The sequence below is a fragment of the Tamandua tetradactyla genome, chromosome 6 (assembly GCF_023851605.1).
Source record: "Tamandua tetradactyla isolate mTamTet1 chromosome 6, mTamTet1.pri, whole genome shotgun sequence".
NCBI lineage: Eukaryota > Metazoa > Chordata > Mammalia > Pilosa > Myrmecophagidae > Tamandua > Tamandua tetradactyla.
In genome coordinates, this window is record NC_135332.1 from 84,450,099 (window position 1) to 84,465,311 (window position 15,213).

Here is a 15,213-nt window from a genome sequence, read left to right on the forward strand (position 1 = left end):
ATAAGGTATAGGTGACTTACGGGTTAATGTCTAGGCTGCCGGGAAAAACACGCATGTCAGGTGGGCCCGTGGTGGTTAGGCGCATGTTTTGGCTTTCAAGATAACTTTGGACTTGGGTTGGGCTCGTTTTGGGCTGACCCAGGACCCTTCGTTAGTAAATATTAGGGGCTGTTTTTAGTGATCACAAGACTCTAAAGCAAAAAAAAAAAAAAAAAAAATACTGAATAATGGGTACAAATGAAGGTCAGTCACAAGGGCACGAAATAAAGGTTATACAACTATTATCAGAGGTCAAGGCCGCTGGATCACAGTTCAGAGATTTCAGGTATTTCCCTCTGTCTACTCCAATATACTAGAAAGCAAAAAGGAATATCTATATAATGATTCAGCAACCGTGATCATCCCTTAAATCCTGATTTCTCGGTTACAGGTGCTTCTCCCCAAATTAATCTGTTGATTTAAATGAATTTCCTATCAAGATCTCTGCAAGTTTCTTTGCAGACATGCACAAGCTTATTCTAATGTCCCTATGGAAAGGCATGGGCCCTGCAATAGCTAAAACAGTTTTGAAAAGTAAGAATGAAGGGGGAGAGAGCAATCTACCTGGTTGTTCTAGTTTGCTAGCTGCCAGAATAAAACACACCAGAGACGGATTGGCTTTTAATAAAAGGGGATTTATTTTGTTAGTTCTTTGGAGGAAAGGCAGCTAACTTTCAACTGAGGTTCTTTCTTATGTGGGAAGGCTCAGGGTGATCTCTGCTGGCCTTCTCTCCAGGCCTCTGGGTTCCAACAACTTTCCCTGGGGCTTTCTTTCTGCCTTTCCAAAGGCCTGGGCTGAGCTGTGAGCACTGGGATGAAATATGCTGAGCTGCTTGGGCTGTGCTATGTTGTGCTCTCTCATTTAAGCACCAGCCAATTAAGTCAAACATCACTCATTGCAGCAGGCATGCCTCCTAGCCGACTGCAGATGCAATCAGCAACAGATGAGGTTCACGTACCATTGGCTCATGTCCACAGTGATATAACTAGGCATCTTCACCTGTCCAAGTTGACAACTGAATCTAACTACCACACTGGTGCTGAGGCTTCTTATCTAATAGCAGCAAGATAGTGGGCGCTGACAGAAGACAGACACTAATGGAACAGAACAGAGAACTCAGACACAGACCCACACATGTGCTCAACTGATTTTTTTGTACGTTCTAGTTCGGGTCACAAGTGTTCACTATATTATTACTCTATAGAACACACACACTGCTTACCTGTATGATTTTTAAAGCCCTTAGGGAAGAGAAACATATTTGTAACTGGGACAGATGGTGAAACAACGTGTGTACATATGCAAAATACATTATGTTCTGAACTTGCAGGAATCCTGATTGAAAAAGTTCGCTTGAGCACTAGATGTCTATGCATGCATAAAACCCATGCAATAAATATTTTAAAAGAGCAAATGGAAGGCTGAATGAAGAATGACCACATATCATGGTTGCTGCACAATCCACAGTTAAGGCATTACAATGAATTTATTTTTCAAATAAAATGCTAGGGATCTTTCTTCCCACCATATCATCAACAACACCCCCCCCTCTTCTTTTCAGTATGAACAGACTACAGATTCTAGAAGGCCTTTCAAGCCCTTCAGCCTTGGGTGGGGTTGATTTTCCCTGTGAGGTTAGCTAACAGTGAGGAGCATCTGTAGAAATTAAGGAGGGCAGTTAGAGGAAGTTATAGGAAGAATTTCCCTATTCCATGGATAATCAATGCATAGAATTCAGACCTGCACTTAGGGAAAAGGTGGCCATTGCAAACTGCGAAAGAGACTGGGTGAGGTGGTGTGAGCGTCAGTGTATCTGCAGCTGGGCAAAGCGGTGGGATGGTGAAGCATGCTGGGTATTAGTGCGTGGCCCCCCGCTCCCTGCACCCACAGCCCGGAGTCAAGAGCAGTTTGTATTGATTCGTGTCACCTCTGTGGATATCATCAAACAGTGACCTGGATGGGCCAGTGCTGCTAGATAGCCTAGCAAAACTTAAGCTCCCCTTTTTTTTTTTTTTTTTTAAATTGAGGTGAAATTCTCATAGCACACAAAGAACCGTGTTAAAGGGTACAATTGGGAGGCATTAGCCATGGTCACAGTGTCATACAACCACTACCACCATTTATTTCCACTAAGTTAATCTTTGAGAAATATATTAAAGGAATTCTGTGGGGGAAGGATAACCTGGAAATTGGACATCTTATACGAAGATCAGTTCAAAATGGATAAGGGACTTAAAGGAAAACTTTTGGGAAAAGGAGCATGAAAAAGTATTCAGGATCAAAAGCAAAGAGTTTTTAGGCTTGGCTGTAGAAGCAAAAATTGATAAATGGGACCTTATGAGAAAAAAAGACAAATTTTGCTCTCCAAAAGACCCTGATAAAAGGATTTCCCTGATGTCATCTGAACGTGGGCTTTAGTTAGCTGCGTTAATAGCAGTGGCCTCGTTTGCTGGAGCATTGCAGTGTGGCTTATATTAATGACATGTTCAAAAAGGATTCAAGCTGCTATTCTAGGCCCTTCACTGGTTGTGTAAATAAAACTGTAGGATGAGACTTCAGACTGAAGTTAGAGTGATTTTAATTGTGCACTCCAGCCAAGCGGTAACCAGTTATTAATAATTTAGTACGTGTCCCCAGGACAATGTCAACAGATAGCCCGTGATGCTTCCTGTGAGGGAGGTAGGCACTTCTTGGGGTTTCAAAATGGGTTCATGTGATTATCTTCTTTCTTTTTTTTTTGTAGTTTGTATTTATTCTATCAGTCTTTTAAACAAATGTTTATTGTTGCATTTTTTTCCCAGTGTGTCATTGTGTTCTGCCCTTGTAGTATTGGAGTTGACTTGGAAAAATAAAACATTCACTTTTAATCTGCTTGTTTTTTAATGTACAGATTGGTAGTCTGTGAATAAAGCCAGTGTTATCTTTTTTTTTATTTATTTTTTATTATCAAACCAAAACAACATGCAAACATGAACATTCTTAACATACAAACATTCCATGCATGGTGTACAATCAATGGCTCACAATATCATCACATAGTAGTATATTCAGCATCATGATCATTTTTTAGAACATTTGCATCACCCCAGAAAAAGAGATAAAAAGAAAACTCATACATACCATGCCCCTTACTCCTCCCTCTCATTGACCACTAGTATTTCCGTCTACTCAATATATTTTAACCTTTGTTCCCCCTATTTTTTTTCTACACCGCTTATCACTCCCTTTCATTTTTCATTAGTATTTCAATCTACTCAATTTATTTTAACATTTGTTTCCCCTATTATTTATTTACTTTTAATCCATGTTTTTTTAATCATCTGTCAATATCGTAGATAAAAGGAGCATCAGACAAAGGTTTTCATACTCACACAGTCATGTAGTGAAAGCTATATCATTATACAATCATCTTCAAGAAACATGGCTATTGGAACACAGCCTACAGTTTCAGACACTCTTCTCTAGCCTCTCTAATACACCTTAAATTAAAAAGGGGATATCTATAAAATGTGTAAGAATAACCTCCAAGATAACCTCTCAACTCTGTTTGGAATCTCTCAGCCACTGATACTTTATTTTGTTTCATTTCTCTCTTCCCCCTTTTGGTCAAGAAGGTTTTCTCAATTCCTTGATGCTGAGTCCCAGCTCATTCTAGGATTTCTGTCCCACATTGCCAGGAAGGTCCACACCTCTGGGGAGTCATGTCCCACATAGACAGGGGGAGGGCAGTGAGTTTGCTTGTCATCTTGGCTGGAGAGAGAGGCCACATCTGAGCAACAAAAGAGGCTCTCTGGGGGTGACACTTAGGCCAAATTTTAAGTAGGCTTAGTCTATCCTTTGCATGGACAAGTTTCATATGAACAAACCCCAAGATTGAGGGCTCAGTCTATTGATTTGGTTGTTCCCACTGCTTGCGAGAACATCAGAAATTCTCCAAATGGGGAAGTTGAATTTTCCCCTTTGTCACCATTCCCCCAAGGTGACTTTAAAGCCAGTGTTTTCAATGCAAAAAAAAAGAAATATATATATATATATATATATAATAAACTATATAACCAACAAAGGTGTAGTATCTAAAATATTTAAAGAACTCTCAAAATAAATAATAATCCAATTAGAAGGTGGACCACAGACACAGACCTTTCACAAAGGAGCAGATACTGGTTGCAAATAGGCACTGAAAAGATGTTCAATGACTTTATTCATTAGGGAAATGCAAAGTAAAACCCCAGTGAGCCATCACTACACACCTATCATAATGGCTAAAATTAAAAACAGTGACCACACCAGACGCTGGTGGAGAGGACGTAGAGAAACCGGGACACTCCTATGTCGCTGGTGGGAATGTGAAATAGTGCAGGCCCTCTTCCAGAGCTCTGGAAGACAGCTTGGCAATTCCCTATAAAACTAAATGTGCAATTACATGGAACCCAATGATTGCACCCCTGGGCATTTATCCGAGAGAAACAAAGACTTAGATTCATGCAAACCTACACGAGTATTTATAGCAGCTTCATTTGTATAGTCAAAACCGGAAACAACCCAGAAGTGCCTGTTGAGGTTAAACAAAGGGCAGTGCACTGCTCAGTGATAAAAAGGAACTACTGATACTTGCAACAACTTGGATGAAACTAGAAGGAACTGAGTGGGGGGGGGGGGGGCGGTGGGGGAGTAGTCAATCCCAAAGGTTACATACAGTAGGATTCCATTTATTACAAACTTCTCGAAATGGTATGGGCTTTCCCACATCATCCACAGTCCTGGCACGTGTTATGGGGACTCCATCAGCAGAATCTGCCAAGATGCGAAGGCACCCATTTTTAGGCTGCTCATAATGAGTAAATAGAGTGCACCAACCTCTCTCTGCTGGCCTGGCAGGGTGACCTAGAAACACTGGTGAGGCTACTGCCCATGTCCTCTCCATCTGACGAGTGAGAAAATGAGGGCTCCGTAAAGCAAGATTGCAAATTACCCACGAGGACCCAAGCCTCTCAGCAAGCCGAGTCAGAGATCCCCTCCTCTTCGGGATACTCTGCAGAAAAAATTAATGGTTAGATAAACACTATTCACTGGGCTGCGACTCAGTCAGCTGGGGTGGAAGCCCTGCGGCTGTTCCACTTGGCCCTCTTGTTGGCTGTCAGCACCCCAGGCCAGCTGTGCTCTCCATTCTCCACCTAAAACTAAGGTCTGGTAAAGCCCACCGGGTCACCTGGCCGAGTGGAAATTAACAGACATATTTGGTTTACAAGCAAAATAACTATTTCCTCTGAACGCCTAGATAATCAGAACAAGCACTACGGGCCTTGTGGAGAGGGACAATTTGGCCATCGGGGGACACAGAAGGCAAAGGAAAGCTCCAGGGACTCAGGCTGATGGGCCTCCTGGAGCAACCGAGCACACTGGAGCCAGGGAAGATGCAGCTGCCAACTGGCAGGAGCCGGAGGGTTTTACGCAGTGAGATTCTGCAGCTCTGCTGAGCAGATGGCGGCTACTCAGCACTGGAAATGTGCCTAGTGGGATGTAAGACTGAGTGTTTGATTCCATTTGAAGGCGTTTAAGGAGCCATACGTGGCTGAGCTGCGCCGCTCCAGGCAATCTCAGAAAGTGCCTCTCGTAGTCCTGCATTTCCACGTCTTGCTGGTCCCTGCATTGTTGATAATGTGGGCCATCTCCAGGTGTCTGGGGGCTGGGGGAGGATGCTCAGCGGCCCTGCTAGATTCGCAGTGGACCTCCCACCGTGTGCCTCGGGGCCTCCACGTTGCTGCACACATGTGCCAAGCTGGCACACTGGCGCGTTCTCCTCTTTGGGGCAGTTAGGCCTGCTTCTCTTCAGACCTGAGGTGCAAGCGACCTATGTGGTCCTGGTGGGGCAGGGGGGCGGGGAGAAGTGCACGTTCTTACCCTCCCTGCAGCTGTGACAGAGCTTCACCCCAGACTTGCTTTGTGGCCTCGGCATCTCCCTGAGCCCCCCTTTCTTCCATGGTTAAGTGGGGTTCCCAAGCTGTGTACTGTGAGGCCCCCAGGGGGAGGACTCTCTTTTCCAGGCCCATATCAGAGTCACCACAGGCGAGGTCTGCAGAAACACCATGCAGCCTTCCCACGGCGCTCTCCTCCCACGTGTGGACATCCACTGCCTGACATTGCACCACAAGTCGGGGGGCTAACCCTGGCCCCCTCCACGGAACTGCCTCTCTGATTAAAACTAACAACATTGCCTGAGTGCCAGGTGCTGACCTCAGAGCTGGGCATTAGTTAAATGTTGCATCCCCTTGACAACAAATTGAGGTAGAAGCAATTACTATTCCCATTTTACAAATGAGGAAACTGAGGCACATGCCCAGGGTCAAACAGCCTGGGACGGCTCTGGACCTAGGCAGCCTCCGCCCTGAGGTTCAGGCCCGAGACATGTGTACAGGTGTGTCCCGGCCAGCGGTGGGTGTATGAGGTCTGCACACCCAGTACGGGCGTGTGGCCCTCTACTCAGTCCTCCACAGGTCCCTCTGCTTGGCAGACCTGCCAGCCACCAGGCACCTCTGCAGAGAAACAGACTTGAGGAAATCCCTGCATAGGCACTGGGACCTGTGGGAGGCTGGAAGGGGGTGCTACCACCCCTGCCTGAAGCCAGTGCTCAGGCCTCCCCCTTCCTGTGGAGTCGCTGGGTACTGGCCAAGCTTGCAAGTACCATGGAGGCAGAGGGAACCCCGGGGCTTGCCTCCACTCCCCACTGTTTCTTCTCTTTGCCCTTCCCTGCCTGCCTTTTCTCCTCTTCTCCTATCTCACCCTGTCAAAGTGACTGGGCATGGTGGGGGGGCAGGAGCTGGTTCCTAATGGACAAGCGATGGTAGGTGTGAGCATTTGTTAAGCAGGCTCATTATTTAAAATAAGAATGATATAAACTTACTGTTTTAGTTTGCTAATGCAAGAATGCAGTACACCAGAAATGGATGGGCTTTTATAACGGGAATTTATTTAGTAACAAATTTATAGTTTGGCTTGCCTTGGGTTTCTTGGTCACATGGGAAGGCACAAAGTGACATCTGTTGGCTTTCTCTCCTGGTTTGTGAGTCAAACGGCTTTCCCCAGGGCAATTCCTCTCCGGGTCTCCAAACATCTGGGACTATGTTGGCTCTGAGGCCTGAGTCGTGGGGACCTGCTGAGCTCTCTTCTGATCGCTCTCTTTTAAGCCTCCAACCAATCAAATCAAACACCACTCATTGCAGAAGGCGATCCCCTTAGCCCACCGAAGGTGTCATCAGCCATAGATGTCACGTGCTGATGACTTAAGTCCACAGCAACAAAACTGGGCACCATCACCTGGCCATTGACACCTGAACCTAACGACTACACTTACCATTTAAAAAAAAACTTGTATTTAAACAAAGGTAATATTCAAAATCTCCCTGGCCATTGACACCTGAACCTAACGACTACACTTACCATTTAAAAAAAAACTTGTATTTAAACAAAGGTAATATTCAAAATCTCCCTTACTAATTATTTTACCTCCCTGGCTGCGCCCCACTCTCACCCTCCTGCAGGCCCTGGTTTCTGCTTCAGAGCCTCTCCTGGCAGCCAAGATGAGGCAGAGGTGCCAGAGCTGAGGTCCCCTCTGGAAGCACAGTGCCGTGGCGAATACCCAAGGGTGCGCTGGGCCCTCCCGCTGGATTGGTGCATCGGCTTTCTGACAGTCGCAGCTCCCCAAGCATGAGGCTGCTCTTTCTATCCCCTTCCCCAACCCCACCGCCCCTCCCCCTCCCCATTCCCCTCCCCTGCAGCTGCGGATCTGGGAGCCATCACGTGCCTCATCACCTCTGTCCTCCCATTCCTCTAGGGCCCGCCTTGGCTGGGGAACGCGGCTGGGTATCTCCTATGCCTTTTCCCATTGAATGCTCACCATGGCCCTGGGTGGGGTGGTGGTGCCGTCACTGTGCCTATCTTACAGGCTGAGAGAGGAGACACTCACACATCGGACTGGCTAAGCCAGGTCTGCAGACGGCCCCGCCCAGGAGCCCCCTCCCTGCACGCCAGGAGGGCATGGCGAGGCGGAGCTGCTTCTGCAGGCAACGGGGCGGGCAGGAGCCAGGGCCAAGGCTTGGCTGCTGGAATGTGCGGGTGAGTGTGCGTATGTGAGTGCACGGGCATTGGGGAGTGTGTATACGTGACTGAGTGCGTGCCTGCATGAACAGCTGAGTACGTGTGCATGTGAATGTGCCTGAGTGTGGATATGTGGGTGTGTGAGTGTGTATATCCATGAGTGTATTTGTTAGCGTGTGCATGTGCATGTGAATATTGCTTAAATGTGAGTGGGTGTCTATGTAAGTGTGTGAATTGTGTATGAGTGTATTTGTGTGTGTGCATGGGGGGATGTATATGTGTGTGTGAGATTGAATGTGTGTTGGGGGTGTGAGTGTATGTGTGTGCATGTGAGTGTGTATGCACGCGTGAATGATTCTGTGTGTATGGCAGGAGGAGGGGCCAGCAGAGATTAGCAGGCTGGGACAGGCTGGGTGGCTCTGGGGGCTGGTGAGGTTCGAATGGACATGATGTTAGTTACATAAGACACCACCAAGAGGATGGGAGAGACAGATTGGGGGACTGTGAAGGATAAAGGGAGGAAGCAGGAGTGGGAGCACTACCACCAGAAAGGACAGGGGGCTGGGCGCTGAGAAGAAGGGTCCCTCTGAGTCAGTCCCAGCCGATGAGGCACCCATCGGAGGGCACAGCGAGGGCCCCAATCCCTTATCTGCCTTTCCCTACTTGGCCTCAGGCTGCTGGGCTGGGACCCTGCAACGTTGCCAGCAGGGGGTCCAGAGCAGGAAGCCGGGAGCTGTGCCAGCGGCATCTGGGGAAACCGCACCCCATTAAAGAGGATTAGGAGCAGGAACCTCCCTGGTAGAGCTCTGCCCAGGGAATGCACAATTTCCATTTCACGTTGATGGAGAACTGAAGCATTTGCCACCTTCAGAGAGAGTAGTTGCCATGCAGACCATCCCTAAAATAACGTTGCTTGTTCACTATGCTCCCCGCTCTGGCTGGTGGACTCCTATACACCCATTATGCCCCACTTCTAATGACCCCCTGAGGCACTGGCTGTACCTCCAGTTCAGAAGGCAGAGGATTGCCCCCAGCCTGCAAGGAAGACAGTCTTAGCTTTCCCAGGCGCACCCCATGGAAGATGGGAGTTGGAGGGAAGCCAGGAACCACCTTGTTTATTTGGTTTGCCACCTACAGTCTCCCTAAAAATACCCAGCTGCTCTCAACAATCAGAACCTGGGTGTTCCTGGATCCCAGCTCCTGGCTGCCCCAACAGGCCATAACTGGTGCAGCCAGCCCGCCTGGGGGACCCAGAGTGAATTATCTGTCCTCCACCTGTCCCCATAAGCCCCTTTGAAGGACCTTATGATGCTGGGGGAGTGGGGGGGTTGTCAGCCCAGAGAAGCCTCTCATTGTGCTGTGGGTACAGTACTTAAGCTAAGTTCCCCAAGCCAGGATCCATTGGGGGTGGTTTAGAGAAGCCAGCTTCATCCAGCTGCAGGAGGGAGGGGCGGGCTCTGTGTGGTAGGGAAGGGAGGGAAGAGACAGGGCTGGCTCACAGGCAGGAGCCAGTATGCTTTGGAAAGCCCAATTTGCACCTCGCTACTCTCCTGCTCCTGAGCAGAAAGTCCCAGCAGCCCGGACCCCCCAACCCCTCATAAAGCTCCTTGTGGCCCCAACAAGCTGCCATCCCTTTGCTTCCCCCAAACCCTGGTTCTGAGGCCTGAGACTAGAATCCCTTCTCATTCCCTGTGAGTAGGGTCAGGGTTGACCGTGTGGCCAGGTTATGGGTTCAAGCCCTACTCGGAGAGGGAGTATCCTTTAAGGAATGGGGGTCAGTCCAGGCGAGCATGAGCTGGTCCTCAGCTTTTATCATCTTGGCCTTTTATCTCCTGAGACAACCGGATGTCCACCAAGCTATGGAAAGGGAAATGTCACCACCATATGGGGACATCAGCCCCGGGATGGGCTGGCTGTGATGTGGCCAGGAGTGGGAGCTGCTGAAAGCCACAGGAAGGCGGCAGTTGCCCCAAGCTCTGCCATCCTGAGCCCCATCATTGCGTCACTTGCCTCCTGCGGACAATGCTACTTTTACGAAATACATTTTTAAAATTTTCATTGTAGATATACAAAAAAAGCGGCAGAGATAACACAGAGTTCCATGTACCCCACGCCCGGCTACCCCCATGATAAACATCTTACATGAGTTTGGCGCATGTGTTACAATCAACTAACCAATTTTGATACATTGTCAGTCACTAGAGTCCATCCTTGTTTTTCCTTGGTTTTCACCCAATATCCTTTTTTCTGTTCCACCCAGGATGCCACATTATATTTAGTAGTCATATGCCTTTTAAATCTCCTCTGGAGTGTGACGTTTTCTTAGACTTTCCTTGTTTTGAAGACCTTGACAGTGTTCAGGAGTAACTGATCAGGTATTTTGTAGACCCATTCTCACTGCATGTTTGCCCGACGTTTTTCTCCTGGCGAGACTGGCCATGCTGACATTGGCCGCCTGCATTGAGGCCGTGTCTGCTGCGTTACTCCACTGCCAAAGTCCTCTTCTCTCCCCTCTCCATGCTCTCCTCCCTGGAAGGCAGTCACTGTGCAGCCTGTGCATGGTGGAGACTTAGGCTGGAGACTTAAGGACGGTCCCCCTAGGTTACTTGGCGTGCCTTTGTATGGGGGAATTCATCTCTTCCACCCCATTTGTTTCTTCCACCACTTATTATATCATTATGAACTCATGGGTGTTTATTTTATACCTGGAATGCTAACCTACCACTTTGTGCTACTTATTTTGTTGTTCAAATTGCTCCTTTTGGCCACTGGAAATTCTGTGGGACGCCACCTGTGTCCCTTTGATACAGCCTCCATTGTTTTGGCTTTGTTTTATGGTTTGGGGGGAAATTTTTTTTTTTCTGGCTCTACAAATTGCTCCAAACCTGACTGTCTGCCAGCTGAAGAGTGATAGGGCAACACAGTGGGGCCTTATTCAGCCCGGAGGCACGGAGTCAGGCATTCGCCATCTCACGGATGAACTTCAGAAGCACCATGCTTGCTGAAAGCGGCCGGCCACAAGGGACCAGACCACCTATCTGAAATGCCCAGAATCGGCAAATCCACAGACTGGAAGATGAGTGTTTGTCAGGGCTGGGGAAGGAATGCGGACGGACTGCTCATGGGCAAGGTTTGGAATTAAACCGTGGTGGTGGCTTCACAACCCTGAATTTATTCACCACCACCGCATGGGAGCCTTTAAACCCACTGCATGGGTGAGCTTCGTGATGTGAGAATTATGCATCAATAAAGGTGTTTAGAAGGTGCCCCAGTTGCCTCCTGTCTCTTTACTGCCCTGTCCCTAGAAGCAGCCGTGTCTCCATTGTTTGGGCTCTGGGTGAGCCCTGCCGCTCCTGTTACCCAGGCATCCGCTGCCCAACGCTGCAGCACCTCCCCTCGGCCACAACCGGGTGGGCTTCCCCAGCTCTTCTAGGGGGCCAGTGAGCATGGAGGCACCAGGCACCTGAGCGTGCTGCTGCCTGTGCTCAGGGCACGGATGTTGGATTCCTCCTCGGACACCTGGTGAGATGCCTGCCTCGTTCCCGGGAGGAGGAGTTGGGATCCCGCCAGTTCTCTGCTCCAGGGCCCAGGCTGGGGACTTCTCAGCTCCTCTAAGGACACACCTTATGGGGCCTGTCCAGCTCCCCAAGCAAACCCTTCCCAGCCCTTGACCACCCACGGAGGGGCCTGAGTTCAAACCCTGGCTTCTCTACCACTCGCCCAGACTCAGTTTCCCCAGCGGGAAGCCAGGAGGGCGCACTGGATGAGCTCTTAGGGTCCTTCACTCATTGGTGTGCTCTCCTGCTCCAGGCTGAGGTTGGGGAGGGTGCCTGCCCCAGGGCCCACAGCCATGCCGCCATCCTCTGTAGATGCCATCAGTGGCGGCAGCCACCCGGCCTCGGAGGGCAGTGTAAAAACACGCCTGGTGACGGTCAGGCGGCGATGGCAGCCCACCAGGCCCCCTGGGTTAAGGTCTAAGCTCCTGGCTCCTGTTACTAGGCTTCCTGCCAACCCGAAGTTTCCTGACTTGGGGTGACTATGTGTCCTCACCAGGGGCTGTCAACAAGGGCCTGATGCCCCTGGAACCACAGAGCCCGGCACTGGCCAGGAGGGACAGAAGGGGGAGCGGAGGAAGGGAAAAGGAGGGAGGGGAGAGCAGGAAGAGAGAGTGAGGGGATAAGATGGGATCAAGGACCAGACCTAGAGTTGATTCACTCGGAGGCCCTAATTGGGGTCACAGGTCCTCCCTGGGTGGTGGGGTCCAGCACCCCGGGGCAGGCAGGGACTGTTCTGGGAAGCCCCTCCCCCACCAAACGCTCACCCCTGCCATAGGCGCCCCTAGGTTACCCTCCCCGACTCCCAGGAGGGAGTCTAATGCCACACTGTGAGGGCCCAGCGTTAATCAGGATTAATTATGACCTGGGAGGGTGTTTGGGCTGTAATTGGGAGAACACCTAGCTTGTAAAAAGTGCATTTTGGATGCCTGATTAGCTTAATGTGGGGCAGTTACAACCCTTCCCCAACTCTGCAGGAAATCTGCAAACCTGGATAAGAGCAGGTGTGGGGAGTGGGGACTACCCAGGAGCGAGGGGAGGGGAGGGGAGGGGAAGGCCTTGCCCACAGTGCCCCTAACCCAGCTCGGCCCCCACCCCTTGCGGGCTGCAGCACCTTTGCCCCTAAAAGGTCATTTGAGATTCTGACTCTTGACTTTAGCGTTTCCCAGCCCTATAAGAATATGAGCCCCAGTCCGAGAAATGCTGGACCTCACGGAGTAAACCTGGCTGACTTCCCCAGCTCCCCATGCCCTTGGGATCGGTGCTCCTGATCTGCTGTGACCCCCGGCTTCTGCCCTCTCTACTTCCCAGCTGACCCTCAGGCCCACTCTGCAGATTCAGTCCACGTGCGCCTTCTCCAGGAAGCCTGGGGACACGACGGCCCGCATCGGCGCTAGCCCACTGTGACCATTTCTGGGAAAATAGGTCCCGTCACACGCCATGGCAGAGCGGTCACCCTCCCCTCAAATCCATGTGCATCCACAATCTGGAATGCAGCCTTATTTGGAAACAGGGTCTCTGAAGATGGAGCTGAGTGGAGACAATGCCATCCTGGAGTGAGGGGCCCTAATTCAGAGACCTGGGTCCTCGTAAGAAGACAGAGAGGACACGGCCACCGGACCTGGAGGCAGAGACTGGAAAAACATCTAAGGCCAGGGACGGCCTGGGGGGAGGTCCGGAAGAACCCTCCCTAGAGTCCCCAGAGCTTGAGGAAACAGGCGTCTGCTGTTTCAACCCCCAGTTCATGGGGATTCATTATGGCAGCCCCTGGACACAGATACGCCCCATACACCCCCCATGCACATGCACCCTCACATATGCGTGCACACATGTATGCACACATGCACTCATACACACATGTACCCGCACACCTTTGCACACACACACACATGCACACACACAGCTCTGGGCAGACCCTGTGTCCGGGGCCAAGGCCTGAGCCTGGAGGAGGGATGGGAAACGCCCCTGAGGTGGACGGGTCGGGCTGGGAACCAGCTGGGACAGTGGGGTCCAGAGACGTGGCACTCGCTCCCCAACTGCTCACATGTCTTTTGCACACTCACACCCACACCCACGCAGAGTCCTGTGGCATGCGTCACCTGGGCATTGGCAGTGGGAGAAAGAAGAGAAGCAGGTCTGGAGGATGTCATCACAGTCGGAGCCACAAAGTGGTAGGGGGCGGGGGGCTGTCCGGGAAAGCGCAGCTGTGGAACTGGGGATGGACGCAGGGTCTCGCCACTCGCCTCAGTGGCTCTGAGTGAGGGTCAGCCCAGCCCTGCTGTCTGGTCTCAGGTCCACCCACCCATCTCCACCATGTGCCCCCTGCAGCAGACCGAGGGGCTAGAGAGTTCATCAGGTGGTGTGCTGAGGGCAGAGGCTGAGTCCAGGAAGCTACTTGGTCCCAGACCCCACGGCTGCAGGAGGCCACCGAAAGGTGAAGATCACAGGCCTGGGTGCCCGGGATGCTGTCAGCAGGCCCTGGGGCTGGACCCCCCTCAAGGTGGGGGGGCCTGGTGGGGACCTCGCCTGTCAACATTCCCTTGAAGCCACGTGGTACTTGAGGGAGACCGTGCACCCCCATCCCTCCCCCACCCCCACCAGCTCGCAGCTGGACCCTTTGCATCCTTGAACAGGGCAGTTCTGAGCCCCTCCTGGGGAGCCTGCCCCAGAGGCACAGCCACTACCCTATGTCTCTGAGGTCGAGGGACATTCCAGGGGATATAGGCAGATGGGCTCGGAGGCTGTGGAGCCAGGGCCACAGGGGGAGGCCAGAGATGGCCAGAACTCACAGGCAGAGCTGGGGCCTAGATGGAGGCTGGGGGCTGAGTGGAGCACTCCTGCACGGTGGGGAGGAGTGTGGGCCAAGGAAGCTGGCAGCCACAGGCTCAAGGAAGGGGGCCGATGGGGCCTCTGGGGTTCATAGATGCCAGGGGTGCTCAGAAGTTCCAGAGGTTCCATATGAGGTCCCCAATTCTGGACCCCCAGTGGCCGCCATGGATGCCCTGAGTGAGCCTATGGGGCAGGGGTGGCAAGAGTTAGGTTTAGGGTTAGGGACAACCCCCCCCCAACCCCCTAGTGCCCCACATCGAATGGGAATCCACAACCTCCACCACCCAACCCTACACTGGGTAGTAATTCCCCACCCCCCAGTGCTGCACAGTGAATAGCCTTCCCCTGTCCCCCACAGCGAGTAGGCTCCAGGAAGATGGGGAGGTGGTGCTCCCCAGGCCACAGTGATCCTCCCCAACAGGGACATGGAGGACAGTGATGTGTGCTCCCAGCTCCACTTCCCACCCCAACAAGCAGCCATCCTCTGCCGCCCTCCGGATGAAGAGTGTTCTGCAGAAGGAGAGGCTTGGCAGGGACCTGGAGCCCAGACTGGCCCTTGGGGGCTGGGGGGCTGGTGGAAGGGGCTTGCCTGCAGAGTGGGGGCCATGGCAGGGATTTTAGCAGGACAGACATGGTCAGAGCTGCACAGTGAACCAAGCTGTGGTCACTTGGTCACAGGGTAGGGAGGCCAGTGGC